Source organism: Fukomys damarensis, unplaced genomic scaffold (assembly GCF_012274545.1).
Source record: "Fukomys damarensis isolate Sample0158 unplaced genomic scaffold, DMR_v1.0_HiC HiC_scaffold_38, whole genome shotgun sequence".
NCBI classification, from domain to species: domain Eukaryota; kingdom Metazoa; phylum Chordata; class Mammalia; order Rodentia; family Bathyergidae; genus Fukomys; species Fukomys damarensis.
The window spans coordinates 40036187-40051668 of NW_022900950.1; the positions used below are offsets into that span (position 1 = coordinate 40036187).

The 15482-nt window shown below is 35.4% G+C and overlaps 1 long non-coding RNA gene across 1 annotated transcript; it reads left to right on the forward strand.

Annotated features, from left to right (window-relative positions):
- Positions 1-388: 388 nt before the first annotated feature.
- LOC104862171 lies at positions 389-9212 on the forward strand. Its single transcript, XR_780215.1, has 3 exons — positions 389-466; positions 4186-4231; positions 9096-9212. It is a non-coding gene; the product is annotated as an uncharacterized LOC104862171 (long non-coding RNA).
- Positions 9213-15482: the final 6270 nt, after the last annotated feature.

Sequence of the window (15482 nt, forward strand, 5' to 3'; positions counted from 1 at the left end):
CATTGGGACACATTCAAGGTTTATTCACCTGAAAGATTATCAAGACTATGTTTCACGAGCCCTGTAAGCTATGATTCCAGGCTAATTTAGAGAAATGAGAACAAAAGAAGCAAAAATTCCCAATAAAAATAATCTAAGTAAGCCAAAACTCTGTTGACAAGTCAAGAGTACAGCTAAGAAATTTTATTTAAGTCATGAATAATAGGTTGTCTTTAAGCCTACTCTTAAAGACTCTCGGAGTAACCCTGATGAAATCTTCATTTTAGACTTATCCCTTCCCCAGACTCCTGATTTGTTATGGTAGTAGAATTCTAGAATGGTTCTGTTAAAATAGAAAAGGTAACAAAATCTCTGAATCAATGGATTTTTCTCATTTCTTAGGGATGGTAAAAATGTGAAAATGATGAAGGAACTTAGCCAGTAATATGCAATTAAATATTTAATACATGGCTCTCTAAATCCATAGGTAAGTTTATTATAAATTGTACTAATGTAAAGAAAATATAGCACACAACTTACAAATAATGAAAAACAAATGATACCTTTTTTTTTGTAAATTCAGTAGAGTTTATTGACTCTCACACAATACTTTCATTCATTTACACTGAATTTCTGAGTCTATAGCTAATGTCTGGCTAAAACTGAAGTGGATACTTATCCTCCACATCTGAAGCCTTTCTCCATACTTCTTGCCATGATTCAAATGTATGTGTCCCTCCAAAAGTCATGTTGGGATGTAATAATCCAGTGTGAAAGTAGTAAGAGGTATGATTACTTCATGAGCACCCCACTCACTTTAATGGTAATAGCTATTCTTCTAAAGAGAGTGAAGGGGACACTCTAGCCCCTTTTGCCCTTCTGCCATGTGGGGACACAGCATTTCCCTCTTCCAGTGTGTGAGGACAAAGGAACAAGACACCATCTTCGAAGTAGAATGGAGCTTTAGCACATACTGAACTCACCGGTTATTTGATTTTGAACTTTCCACCCTCCTGAACTCTGAGCAATAAGTTTTTATTATTTATAAACTTCACGGTACTTTCTTAGAGCAGCCCAAATTGACTAAGATATTCCTTTTCACTCACTTTAAACGTCAAGCTTAGAGAACTTTGCACTACTTTACACATACTGTCCTTAGAAGGCCAACTTTCACATCTCTGCTCGGGCTGTGTTCTTCCTCTGAAATTCCTCTCACTATAACTTTGTCTACTATTTAGTCTTTCTATGTTTTATCATTCAGTTTAAATGCCTCAAAAATTTTTTTAGTTTCTCAGCTACAAAAAAACCTCTCTCTGCTGAAGCCCCAAGCATTTTAATTTGTGCTTCTGTTGTGATACTTTTAAATTTACTATTCTAATTATTTTCATTTGTCAATTCTCTTATCTCTGAATTCTGAAGGCATGAACTGTAGTACGAAGGCATGAACTATGTTGGCACAGCCAACATTGGATGAATGAATAAACAAATAAAATATGCCTCTCTGTGGGTTTTACTAATTATTGTAATTGCTAATATTCCTGTACTATAACATGCTTTGTACATTACAGCGCTGCACTGTCTAACATGGTAACTAACCATGAACCATATGTAGCTATTGAGCACTTGAAGTGTATCTGATGCAAACTGAAATATAAAAGCATAAAATACACTTTCAATTTTGGAAAAAATATCTAAGTATATTGAATATATAAATCTCTTGTTTTATATATTGAAATAATAGCTTTGATAAATAGTACTGAACAAACTATTTGAATTTTTATTAATTTTTCTAAATCAACTGTATTTTTTCAATTAACAAACATGCATATTATATACACAACATAGTGTTTTGAAATATATATACATTGCAGAATTGCTAAATCAAGGCAGTTAACATATGTACATTGTTTTTTTGTGAAGAGAATTCTTCAAATGTACTCTAAGCAATTTTAAAAGTCAATCAACTGTACATGTGTATATTTATTCATGGGATATATATTCTGTTCCATTTGTCTACCAGTCTGTTTTCAGTTTTGATTACTAAGATTTGTAGTGTATTTGAAAGTCAGGTATTATATGGCCTCCAACTTTGCTCTTTTTTGCTCAAAATTGCTTTAGCTATGTGATTGTGTGACTGCACACAAATATTAGGGTGTTTTCTATTTCAGTGAAAATGTTATTGGGATTTTGCTAATAATTCCATTAAATCCACATATCACTTTGGGTAATACTGTTTTCCTAATTTCTGGGGGTTAAGCCCAGGGCTTCTTGCATGCTATAGCATTCTCCCATTGAATTATATCATCAGCCCTAATTTTGACATTTTAATAATATTTTCTTTTGATTTCATCTCTTCCATTTTTTAAATTAATGTTTTGTAGTTTTCACTATATAGGCCTTTAGGTAATTTGACAATATTAATTTTTCCAATTTAATTCAACTTAGTTTTTCAATGTTTCATGACTATTATTTTATGGTTTTCTTGATTTCTTTTTTGATTTCTTTAATGTTACATGGGTTTGTTGTGTATGGCCTTTACTTTGTTGAAGTGCATTCTTTCCATTCTTAATTTGTCAATTTTTTAATTGAGTTTATTGGTACATTTTAGGTATACAGTACAGTTACATTCATTATTGGGATCTTGTACCTTTACATGACAGGTCTTGATTCTCCTTTTTTCCCCTTACCCCTGCCCTCCCTTCACCCCCTCCTCCCCTCCCTGTTTACAAACTCCCCATTTTTTCATTTTCTCATATTTTTTCTTTTCCCTTATTACCTTTCCCCTAACCTTCTCACTTTCCCTACACCTTTAGCCCTTTTCTTCCTATTTGACATTTTCAATTATCTCATTAGGATCTTATGTGCTATTATAGTTTTTCACACCAGAGAAACTATACGGTATTTACACATATGTGACTTTTCACTTAGGAGTATATCCTCAATATGTATCCATTTTCCTATGAATGAATCTAATTTCTCATTCTTCGTGGCTGAGTAGTATTCCATTTTATAGAAAAACCACATCTTCTTTATCTAATTTCCAACTGATGGTCAAATGGGCTGTTTCCAAGTTTTAGCTTAATTTGTCAATTTTTAAAAATCATTAAATGATGTTGAATTCTTTCCAATGATTTTTATGAATCTATTCAGATGATCATATAGACTTTTGTTCTTTATTATATTAATGTGGTATATCACTTTTATGAATGCCATACTTGTATCCCTGAACAAATCTTACTTGAATATATATATATATATAATGGGTAATATGATGTTTTGAAATATGTGAGCATTGCAAAGTGGCTAAATCAAGGTAATGAATGTATGCATTATTTCATATCCCTGTCATGTGATGAGAATATTCAAACTTCTCTTGGCAATTAAAAACACAGTATGTTGGGTCACACAGTGTACCAAAACAGAGAATGTAACAATTATAGCCCTAACAATGAAGTTCTTAGAAATAAATAAATGTTCCCCAAAGGCCCATGTGCTGAAGGCGTAGTAACCAGGGTGGTAGTGGAGATGTTAGAAGGAGGGCCTAGTAGAGGAGGTAGATCATTGGGGTCATGCCGTTAAAGCAGATATGAGGACCGCAGCTGCTTCTCTTTCCCTTTGCTTTCTCTGATTTCTAGGTACTGTGAAGTGAATGGCTTTGCTGTACCACATGCTCCCTGCAATGATGTTTTTTGTCTCATCACAGGCTCAAACTGATGGGACCGAGTGACCATAAACAAAAATACCCCTGAAACAACAACTCCAAACAAATTTTTGTTTTAATTGTTTATCTGAAATATTTTATCATAGTGACAGAAAGCTGGCTAACATGTGCAGTTTCACTGTTGTTGTTGCTATAATGCTCTTTGGGGTAAGCACAACTTACATCAGCTTACGAAAGGGCTTGCATATTTAAAGAAGGTAAGATGATTCTCAGTATGGGAGGAAGAGTGTTAGGAAATGTAACTGTTCAGTGTAGCACAAGCAGTTTTAGATCCCATGATAACCTAACAATAGAACAATGGTATTAATTATCTTAAGCTAATATTAATTATAAATTTGATCCTTATATCTTGGGTATATAACAGAGTTCTGGACCTCATTTCTTAATGTATTCTTTATAGCTGTAAATCTCAAAATAAATGTAATAATCACAAGGAAGTATCAGCACCAAAGATAATTACATATTATTTGCTTTCTGCTATACAGAAAATGAATTAATATGTTCTCTTCAAAGAAGAAGACTCCTTTACAGGTAAATGTTCTATGATGGAAATGTTGCTCTTTGCTGAAATTTACTTGCCCAGGAAGACTATCTCTGGGATCTCTGGATATCAATACAAGAGATGATCAAGCTCAGGTACAAAAGAGCAATGAAACCATATCATTTTCAGGCTCCTATGGCTCCATTAATCAGATATATACTCTTTTACACAAATATATATTTTTTAAATTTTTATACTGGAAAAAAATTTATCATGGGAAATCAACCAAATAGTCAACACATACTTATTGAATACATACCATTATCATCATTATCATCAATCATGCCAAACATTTGTTCCATGTGTAATATACATATTATTCACATTTAATGGCAAAAGAACAATAACATATGAATCCAGCCATATAAAATCTAAAATCTAGAATGTAGCAAAGTAAACTGGATAGGAATCAAAGAAAAAAAAACCCACAAGTTTCAGCTAAAAGCATGACATAGTAAAAGGCAGACGGGTAACCACTTTCATGAACATTATTCTAGATTCTGTCATACATTTAATAAGCGTAAGATGTGCTGTCTGTGCATAGGGAAATAACGGTTAATTGAACGATGGGTTAAAATAAAACAATAAGATAGCAATGGCAGACCTGAAAGAGTTAAGAGAGTGAATCCTAGTTAAGAATGGAAGGACAGTAAGAGAAGCAAAGCAATACAGTGTCAGGATGGCACTGTGAAATTGAAAAAGATGTTTTATGAATCCCTGAAAGTCAAGGAGTGGGTACTAGATTAGCTAAGATAAAAAGCAAGATTTAAGGCTATTTAGGTGAAAGGCTCTCCCATTTTGGAAAACTGGGAACTTGATCTGTGAAATTTTTACTTAATATCAGTGTTCTGATAGAGAAACTGGACTCTTGATCAGGACATGAAGAACAGGACATTATGTCTGTAATTGTAGGTTCTACTGTTGGGAAGACTCTTGTTTCAGAGTCATTGTGTTGTTCAGTAAACGTTGATTCAGGGTCATTTTTTGCTAATGCAGTCATGAGTCATTTGATGATGGGAGTGTGTTCTGAGGAACATATTTTTAAGCAATTTTACCATTATGTGAACATCATAGAATATGTTTATACAGACCAATGTTACTACATAATATAATCTAATAGGATCAGTCACAGATATAAGCTCTGTTCCCAATAGAAATTGTCACTATGTGGTACATGACTGTTGAATGCAAGGATATTTTCAAGATATATACAATGATATGGAAAAGTGAGCAAGTTCTGTGATCCATGCTATAACAGAGATAAATTCAGGAGTTTAAGGGAGCACAGAATAGAAGTCCCAAATGCAGTCTTGGGAAGCCAGGAAAAGTCTCATAAAGGAAAGGAGATCTTGAGATATGGAGGATGAATAGGGGTTATCCAGGTGAGGAACTTGGGAGTATTCAGGAGGAATGAACACTTCATGCAGCAAGACTTCTTGGCTTGGTTTAACCTAGAGTTGTTCCATTTGGCTGGAGTCTAAATGCAAGAGGCAAGGCTGGCAGATATATAAAGTGATACAGGCAGATACCAGAAGTAAAATGTTTTGAAGCTATGTTGTAGAATTTAGACTTTATCTTGGGGACAGTGGTGAGTTAATGAATAATTTTGAATTTAAGGTTAACATGAATGCATTTGCTTAGAAACTTCATCCAAGCTACAGTGTGGAGAATGTACTGGGTGGTGTGTGGGGATTCAAAACTAACATTACTTACCTGGGGGTATTTTTATAGACCCACAAAATGAGAAAGTGACAAACTATGAGCAAATTCTGTCTCTTCTATTGATGACCATTGCCTCTTGACCCAAGATTACAAACTTTGTCCTTGGGGACATGAAATTCTGATTCACAATATGCATGAGGGGATTTTTCTGATTCTACATGGGCACACATATAGAATGTCTGCTCAATTGTCTGTCTGCTAAAATCCTACCCTGTAACTAAAAAGAAATCACTTTCTAACATACGTAACAATTATATGATTCATCATCAGAAATTGTAGACAGAAAAATCACCAGGGAATTATGGTTAATTGAATTTGAAATCTGTCAAAAGTTTTGGCAAAGTTTTGTATTCAGTGAAAGTGCATGATGTAAGAAAACCATCATCCTGGCCATAGAGCAGTTTACTATTCTAACAAAATAAAAATGCCCTCTCAGGAGAGGCTCTACCATTGACTTTACCGATGTTTAGGATTTTAAGGTAAAGGAAAGACAAGAGGTACATGAGATAAGGTATGTCCACATCATATATAGCATCTAGGTTGTCTTCTGAGAGTTCCAAATTTCTTTTTTCTTTACTTTTCCATCTTAGACATTATAAAAGAAAAATTGATCTAATTTTATAAACTTCACTTCTAGTAAATTTTAAAAGTACTTGAAAATGAGATAATAGAATGGGACATCTGTGTATCCTTTATATCCTAAGATTCTGAAATAGTAAGCATCCCAGTAGCATTCCAGGTAGTAGAATCTATGTGTGATTTCAGTTGTTTAATATGCATAATTAATTAAGTGCTGATTCTGATCATGATCATCATGGTACCATCTGGAGAGGATTGTCTTACAAGATGATAAGAATAACAATGTAAACATTGTAACACCATTCAAAGGAGGAAGGAAGCCATTCTGGAGATTTTCTAAAAATAGAATTTTACATTTGAGACGGGAAATTAGAAGTGCTTGCTCTATCCAATAAATTTGACCACCGAGCACATTCCAAGTAGTAGCACTCACTTCCAAACTACCCCTCCCTGAAGATAAAAGCAGCCTTATTCTAGGATAAAAAAAAAACAAACACATTGATATGTCTTCTATTATTTGGACAAATAATCCTTCCTTCTTTTTCCTTTGTGGAATTGTACAACTTTAATTGGATAAATAAGGAATTAGTAGAAAAATAAACATTAATAAAGAGGTCTAATAGGAAGACATATGCTACATGTTCTTGTTCTTATGTGAAAGTTTTAAATAGATGATTTCATGAGTTATGCTGCTAATAGCTAAATTTCGGGAGTGACCTGTATATCCATCAACAGATAAATGGATAAAGAAAATGTATTTATACACAATGGAGTACTACTTTGCCATAATGGAGGACGAACTTGAGTCATTTGTAGAAAAATGCATGCACCTTGAGATCATAATGTTAAGTGAAATACATCAGACGCACAAACCTAAAAATTGCATGGTTTCTTTTTTACATGAGAAACCCAAAATATATACACAGAGAAAAATGAAAATTAGATAATAGGAAGCAGGGAGATAGATCTTTTGCAAAAGGGAAAGGGACCAAGAGATGGAGAGATGGGGGAAGGAGGAGAGAAGAAAGAGATACTGAAAAGAATTATGAAAGCCGGGCATCGTGGTGCATACCTCTAACCACAGCATTCTGGAGGCCAAGGCAGGAGGATCACTGTGAGTTTGAGGCCAGCCCAGGTTACATATTAAGTTCAAGGCCAGCATGAACTCACCACAATGAATATACATTATGTGCTATAAACATATACTAATAAAAATTTAAAAATTAAAAATAGCTAATTTCATAGACTAGGGAGTAGAACGGTGGCCATTAGAGGACAGGAAGGGTAGGAAGGAGAAGGTAGAGAAGGAGGATAAGTAATGGGTTCCAACCTACTGTTGCATAGGAGGAGTAAATTCTAATGGTCTACAGCACAATATGCTGGGTAAAATAGTTCACATTAATTTATTGTATATTTTACAAAGAATCAGAAAAGAGGCTGCAATAGTTTGGATTTTGAATCTCTGAAAGGCTCATCTGTTAAAGGCTTGACCTCCAGGGTGGCCCTAATGAGAAGAGGTGGAATCTTAAAAATGAGACCTAAGGGGAAAGTCTGTAAATCCTGTGGGAACTGTGGGATCCTTCTCTGTCTCTGTTTCTGTCTTTCTGTCACTCTCTCCCTTCCTGGACATATGATGAATGATTTTGCTCCACTGTGAGCTCATGCCATAATGTGCTGGAACTTCCAAAAGTGTGATCCCAAATAAATATTTTCTCTTTATAAGTTAGCTACTCATGTATTTCATTATGGTGATGGAAAGCTCACTAACACAGAAGAGTTCAGTTTACAGAATGAAAAAATGATAAATATTTAAGGAAAAGGAAATGCTAATTACTCCAATTTTATCATGACCTTATATACAAGTATCAAATTATGTCAATGTACTTCAACATATGTATGTTTATATATCAATAAAAATAAGATCTAAGCTTAAAAAACAAATGTTACACTTGTATTATGCATGCTTCTTTAGACTAATATGTGCGCTTAATCTTCCTTCAGGGAAAGACTATTTTCAGTTTCATTTTAAGAATTAGGTCATTATTTTGATCCATTATTTTTATGTTCGTATCCCAGTTTATAGAACTATTTATAGTAACCCCCTTATCCATGGGGGATACATTTAAAGACCCCCCCCAGTGGATGCCTGAAGACACAGTACCAAATGCTGTATATGCTGTTTTTTCTATACATACATACCTATAATAAAGTTTGATGTATAAATTAAGTACTGTAAAAAAGTAGTAACTAATAAAATAAAAATTGTAATAATGAACTATAATAAAAGTTACATAAATGTGGTCTCTCTTGAAAGAATCAGACAAATATCAGTATTGACAGGCATAGTTAACTGAAAATTGGAGAGGGAAGCTGTCGATAGGTAGTGATAGTGTAAGCAGAACGAAGTATAATCTTTTAAAGAAAAATAGTGAATGAGTTTAAGGCTGCTATATAGACATGAGAAAAATTATTTTTTAAGACAGTATACACACTAAAAAATAATTTTGGGGGACAGGAGTTGAAGCAGATACAGCTCTTCATGGAATTTTACAGTGATCCACATGGGAGATGGTGGTGAGAGAACAGGCTGGCTGGAGACACATTCAGAAGGAAGACCCACAGAGCATTCTTACAGGACAGAAGAGAGTAATCAGAAGAGGGTTTCCAGTATTTGAGCACCTGGATGTAAGTTTTGCTACTTTAAGAGATGGAGATATTTGTTATACTAGCTTTCTCATTGTGGGGACAAAATACCTGAAAAGCACAACTCAAAGAAGTGAATTTGGGCTCACCATTTTAGAAATTTCAGTCCCTGGTAAGCTGGCTCTAAGGCAGAAACATCGTGGAAGAAGGGTGGGGTGGGACAAACTTGTTCATTTCATGGCAGTGGGAAGCAGAATGTAGAGAAGCACATCAGAGAGTTGTGTCCTCCAAAGACACATCCACAGAGACCCACCTCCCTGGGGGCCCACCTCCTAACAGCATGCTCAGCTATGAGCACAGTAGATTCATTCACTGGTGAGTATAGCACCCCCATGATACACTAGAGTTGTGTGTCTATGTGTATATTTATTTTCCTAGATCTGTTTTACTTCATACTGAAAGACAGATAAAAGCCATATAAAGCCAGTGAACTGGGATATAGCTCAGAGCAATGGCTAGCATTAAACAGTTCAACGATATGGAATAAAGAACCTAGTAGCAGTCATGCCACAGTAACAATGAACAAACTTGATGTGGCTATCTTGGCCTCTAAAGAACATTCTTTAGGAAACACTAAAAGTAAACAGGATTCTTTAAAGAATTTGCTGACTCCAGGGATGGGCAGGAAAAATAACAAGATAAGCCACCCATGTTCTCTTGTACCAAAATACAAAGAAATGCACAAAAAATGATGAGACTATGTCATAACAGCACAGAGGCCACTGTGAAGGGGCTTGCCTGGTCAAATTTGGGAGAATTTCAGCTACTAATATAAGTATGTGATATCAGTTAATTACTATTCTTGAATAACAAAGGAACATATAAGTCTATACTGATAAAATAAATAGCAAAGAGAAAAGAAAACTTTTCAACAGTAGAATGCCAGCTAGTAAATGTAGAAGTGACTATTGAGTTAGAGAAGCACTATTGTTCCACTATCAGAATAAAAAAAATTAATTCATGCAAAGAAGATAATTTGTTTTAGTATCTTTTTGAAATACTTATTAGTCACTAAAGGTAAAATGAAACTTCATAGTAGAGAAACCTAACACATTTTAAATCAATTGATCAAAGCTCAAAAATGAGGAAATGTGAAACAAACTCAGAGTGAAGGATACTCTACAGAATGACTTGCCTGTGACCTTGCAGGTCGTGAAAATGAGGAAAGACCCAAGATCCATTAGATCAACATATGGTCCAAGATGGGGTTCTTTTTCTGTTGAAAGATACTAGAATATGTGGGAAAGTCTAAACATGATTTGCGGGTATAAAATGTTTAGCAGTTCTTTATACTTTTTATTGAACTAGTTTTTAAGCTGAAGTTGTTCCAAAATTAAAAGTAAAAAAAAAAAGCTCTATAATAAAGATATGTTTGAATTAAGTACATAATGAGTGAGAAATAATTTGTGTTCTGTGCGATGGCAGAATCAGAGAAGGTTGATTTAGGTTGCACTGACCCATTCAAACTTCCTGAAAAAACTAAGGCAAAACTTACCCTAAACTGGTTATTCTTTTTGAGATTGGAGATAGATTGTGAATAAGCAGTTTCTTTTTCAGAGCAAGGTCAGCAAGAAACAGATCTGACATGAAGTTCTAGTATAGGAGTTGCTACATGTAGAAACCTAACAGAAACTCAGTGTCCTAGGAAAAACACAAATGTAGGTGATAGTCTTATTATAAAACATAACAAAAATAATGTTCCAATTACTTTGTAAATTAGGAATGGTTTGGTTGTCTATTGTAAGCTAATTAACTAATCTGTGTACTATGTTATTTAAAACTTGATTTTTGAAATCCAACATAAATTTTTAAAAATTTAAACATACTTTGACCATACATTAATAAAATAAAACAATAGCAGTTCTTGTAACTTACTTGCACTGAAATGACTCATTGAATTAAACAGTACCCTCCATTCCCCTTGTAGAACATGACTGCTACTCTTGGCCAGTCTGACTTGCTGGACAAACATGAGTAGGAATCAAGCCTCAAAAAGAGTGCTGTTGGACTTGTTGGGTCTACAGGATAGCTCTGAAGCCTTCTGCTCTGAAGCAGCATAGCTTCCTACTTAAACTTTATCAGCCAAAGGAAGTCAACAGCCCACCCTGATGTCAATAGAGACAGATAGTAAAATCCATCCATAGAAAAGGATAGGGAAAGAAGTGGTCCAATATGGAGCCCCTGATTCTGGTGGAATTTCAGAAAAAAAAAATCTCTGAAAAAAAGGTAAATCTCTGGTGCCAATTTTTCTTGCTTTGTATGATATGTTCAGAGGATCTAGGCCCAATATTCCTGCCTTGAAAGAAGGTAAAACTGGATCTTTCCAATGCCAGCAGGATGGCCTCAATAGGAAAGGGTAACAACAATAAAAACAAATAATATAATCTCTAATATTTGAGGACTAGTTCACTCTGTTGGGCTCAAAAAATTTTATGGCTTCCATATCATTTTCTTTCCATCTATCAGTTGAGTTAAAAGTAAAGAAAACTGTAGGTTTCTTATCTAGAATACATAAAGAACTAAAAACAACCAGCCCCCCCAATATAAAGACCTGATTCAAAAATGGGCATCTGAAATGAACAGACATTTCTCAGACAAAGAATTTAAAACAGCAAGTAAATATATGAAAAAATGTTCCACATCACTGGTCATTCGAGAGATACAGATGAAAACAACACTGAGATTCCACCTCTCCCCACAAAGAATGGCTGCTATCAAGAAATCAAAGAATAACAAATGTTGGCGGGGTTGTGGGGAGAAAGGAACCCTCCTCCATTGTTGGTGGGAGTGCAGACTGGTGCAACCACTGTGGAAATCAATATGGAGATACCTCAAAGAGCTTGGACTGGAGGTTCCATTTGACCCAGCCATCCCTCTGCTGGGTATCTTTCCAAGAGAAAAGAATTAAAAGAATCACATCACAGAGATATATGCACACTTATGTTTATAGTGCCACAGTTTTTTTTTTAATTAAATAATTGAATTTATTGGTACATTTTAGGGATTCAGTACAGTTACATTCATTGTTGGGATCTTGTACCTCTACATGACAGGTCATGATTCTCATTTTTTCCCCTTGCGGCACAGTCTGTAATAGCTAAAACCTGGAAACAGACCATTTGCCCATCAGTTGGAAACTGGATAAAGAAGATGAGGTTTTTATATAAAATGGAATACTACTCAGCCATAAAGAATGAGAAATTAGATTCATTCATAGGAAAATAGATACATATTGAGGATATACTCCTAAGTGAAATAAGTAAGTCACACATGTGTAAATGCAGAATAGTTTCTCTGGTGTGAAAAACTATCATAGTACATAAGATCCTAATGAGATAATTGACAGTGTGAAGTAGGAAGAAAGGGGCTAAAGGTATAGGGGAAGTGGGAAGGGTAGGGGAAAGGGAATAAGGGAAAAGAAAAAAATATGAGAAAGTGAAAAAATGGAAATAAAGTGTTTGTAAATGGGGAGGGAGGAGGGGATGAAGGGAGGGCAGGGATAAGGGGAAAAATGAAAACAAAGACCCTGTCATATAAAGGTACAAGATCCCAATAATGAATGTAACTGTACTGTATACTTAAAGCGTACCAATAAACTAAAAAAAAAAAGTAAGTAAACAATGTTCAAGGTTTCCTTTAAAATTAAATGTTATTCCAGAAGGGAACACTCATTAGGCCAATAACACAGTCAATATTTTAATTTGTATTCTCTTTTCCAAAGGTAAAGGCATATACCATCACTGAGCATGAAGGTAGTTTTAGTAGTAAATGGATAAGCATTTTTATTTTAATAGTTCTAAACATATATTTATCCTAACATGCATTAACACAGAAAACATATTAGAACTCTGTGTTTGAAGATCATTGATTAAAATTAAGCAATTATTTATATTTAAAAATGAATCAATGTAAATAAAAATATTTTGTTAATAACAATGTAGTTGGTTCATAGTGAAATGATGACAATGATAAAAGTTTAGAAGACATTAATTTGGTTTATCAGATTGACTAGTTATTTGCCCACTTAAAGAGAAGCTGTAAGACTTAAAGTTTCACTTCCACTCCACGGAGCTTGAACAGCTGAAAGGGCCTCCATGATTCTGAGTCCTATAGCTCAACGATGGCTCCAGAGGCAAGACCCAGGGCCTTACTTCTGAAATCTGTGAACAGCCAAAAAGGCCTCCACAATGCTGGGCCCTAACACCCAGCGAGGCTCCAGGAGCTCTACAGAGAAATGAGGACCCCAGGAGGGAACACACCAGGCTGGATGGTAAATAGACCTTTATTAGTCTGGCCAGTTGGCACTCCCAGAGCCAGGTAGCTCAGAGAGGCAACTGCTCAGGGGTGAGGTACTTTTTATAAGGTTTTTCTTAACAAAGAGTCAGGGAATTCACAGAACAAGACTGCAAACACATTGCTTACCTTATGCAGGAAATGTTCTAGGGTCACCTTTTGTCATACCATTTGCCCCTGGGCAGGCTGTTAGCCAAGTTAGCAATTAGCATATGAAGAAGCACAGTTTGGCCTATTAGCATAGAGTCACTTTAGCTTATTCAAGTCTTACAAAGCTATGTAGGAAAGACACTTGAATGGTAATGGGGTTGGAATGGGGAGAGTTTGGTATCATGGTGGAGTGATGTTGAGTCTCTGGGTCCCTAGGAATTGGGACCCTAGACAGAGGTTATAGAAAGTAGGTACAGAAGGTGATGAGAACCACAGAAATATGACAAAGAAAAAGACCCTTGTGTTGCAGGGATGGCCTATCTCATATGAAATGCATTTTTCTTTCTCACTACTGAATGGCAGGCTTTTTAAAGGATGAATTCTTTGTAGATGTCCTTGCAATTAAGACAAATGCTCCTTAGATTTGGGTGGTCTAGTTGCCCAGTCATCCTCAAAAACATTTTGGCCATGAAAGACTGATATATGAACAGTCAGTGACAACCAGGGTAGATGCCAAAGATCTTGTTTTTCTGCAATAACATCCTGAGGACTTAGCAGACCATAGCATTTCCCTGGCTTCCATATTACAAGCGTTCATTACAGCTTTAGAAGTTCTTCAGGTTGGTAGAGTGAGGGTAGCTCATACTGAAAGTAGCAATAATGAGTGCTTTCGCAGCTATATTTTGTAGTATCTTGTGCTTCAGGTTTGGTGCAAACAAAAACTTGCAGAAAGTTCTCCTAAGACTTCCTGGAGCTTTCCTTATTTATTACTCGGTGTCCTGAGCAATAATCTTAGCTTGGGAAAGGTTTAGCAGGCTGAGGCATCAGACTTGCATCTGCTGTGAATGTTTCTGTGCTGCAGGCAGAGAGGAGGGACTTCTGACCTCTCAATGCAATATCCTAAAGTGTGGATTTAATACAGGGAAAAGAATATTTGTGAGTTGACTGCTTTAGGCAAGTTGCTTATAAGATTCAGACATTTCCCCCCACAAGATCCAAAAATCAAAATAGCTTGCTTGCAAATGAACTGCTCACATTTAGCTAATATATCCAATACATTTTTTGAGGAATGTCATTTTATACCTCAAGGTCAGCAAAAACTAAGTAATTGGAATTTAAATTTTGTGATTAGGGTATACTGAGAATTGCCTGGCTGGATCAGGCATAGTCACTAACCAGCTGTGGGATTTAGATGGATGGATACTGTCCTCCCTGGACCTTACTTTCATCATGTTTAAAGTTAGAAATTTCAACCTTAGATACCAATTGGTAACTGCCCTTCCACTGTAACAAGTTATATGCCAGCATTCTGGTGTGATAGATGAGGGAAACTGGGCCTTAAAAGAAAGAAATGGAGAGGATATTTATTTCTCATACCTACAGAGGAAGACTTTGTGAATGTCTGGCAATAACCATTCAAGGTCAGTCCTTTACAAGGTTATCTAATATAGCACACATTTCGTCGTGGGCAATGACTGTAAACAAGACAAAAGAGTAACTTTGTGTGTAGAGATGACCTCTGACAATGGCACAGGTGTGTAATTGTGTCTTATTATTCAAGGCATCTTTTGGAATAGCAACCTTGAAGTTCTTTTGTTTTGCTTCTCTTCTTAGAGCTTCTTTGATCTGTACTTGTGTCTGGGAAGATTCAGTCATTAACTGCCTGTTTACTCAGAGTAAATTTGAACCCTAAGGAAAAATGAGTTTTGTGTTCATTCTGCTCCAACTCATTGACATTTTGTGTTGGCTGACTGCTCATTCTCCTGAGAGGTCAACACGGATGGCAACCTGAGG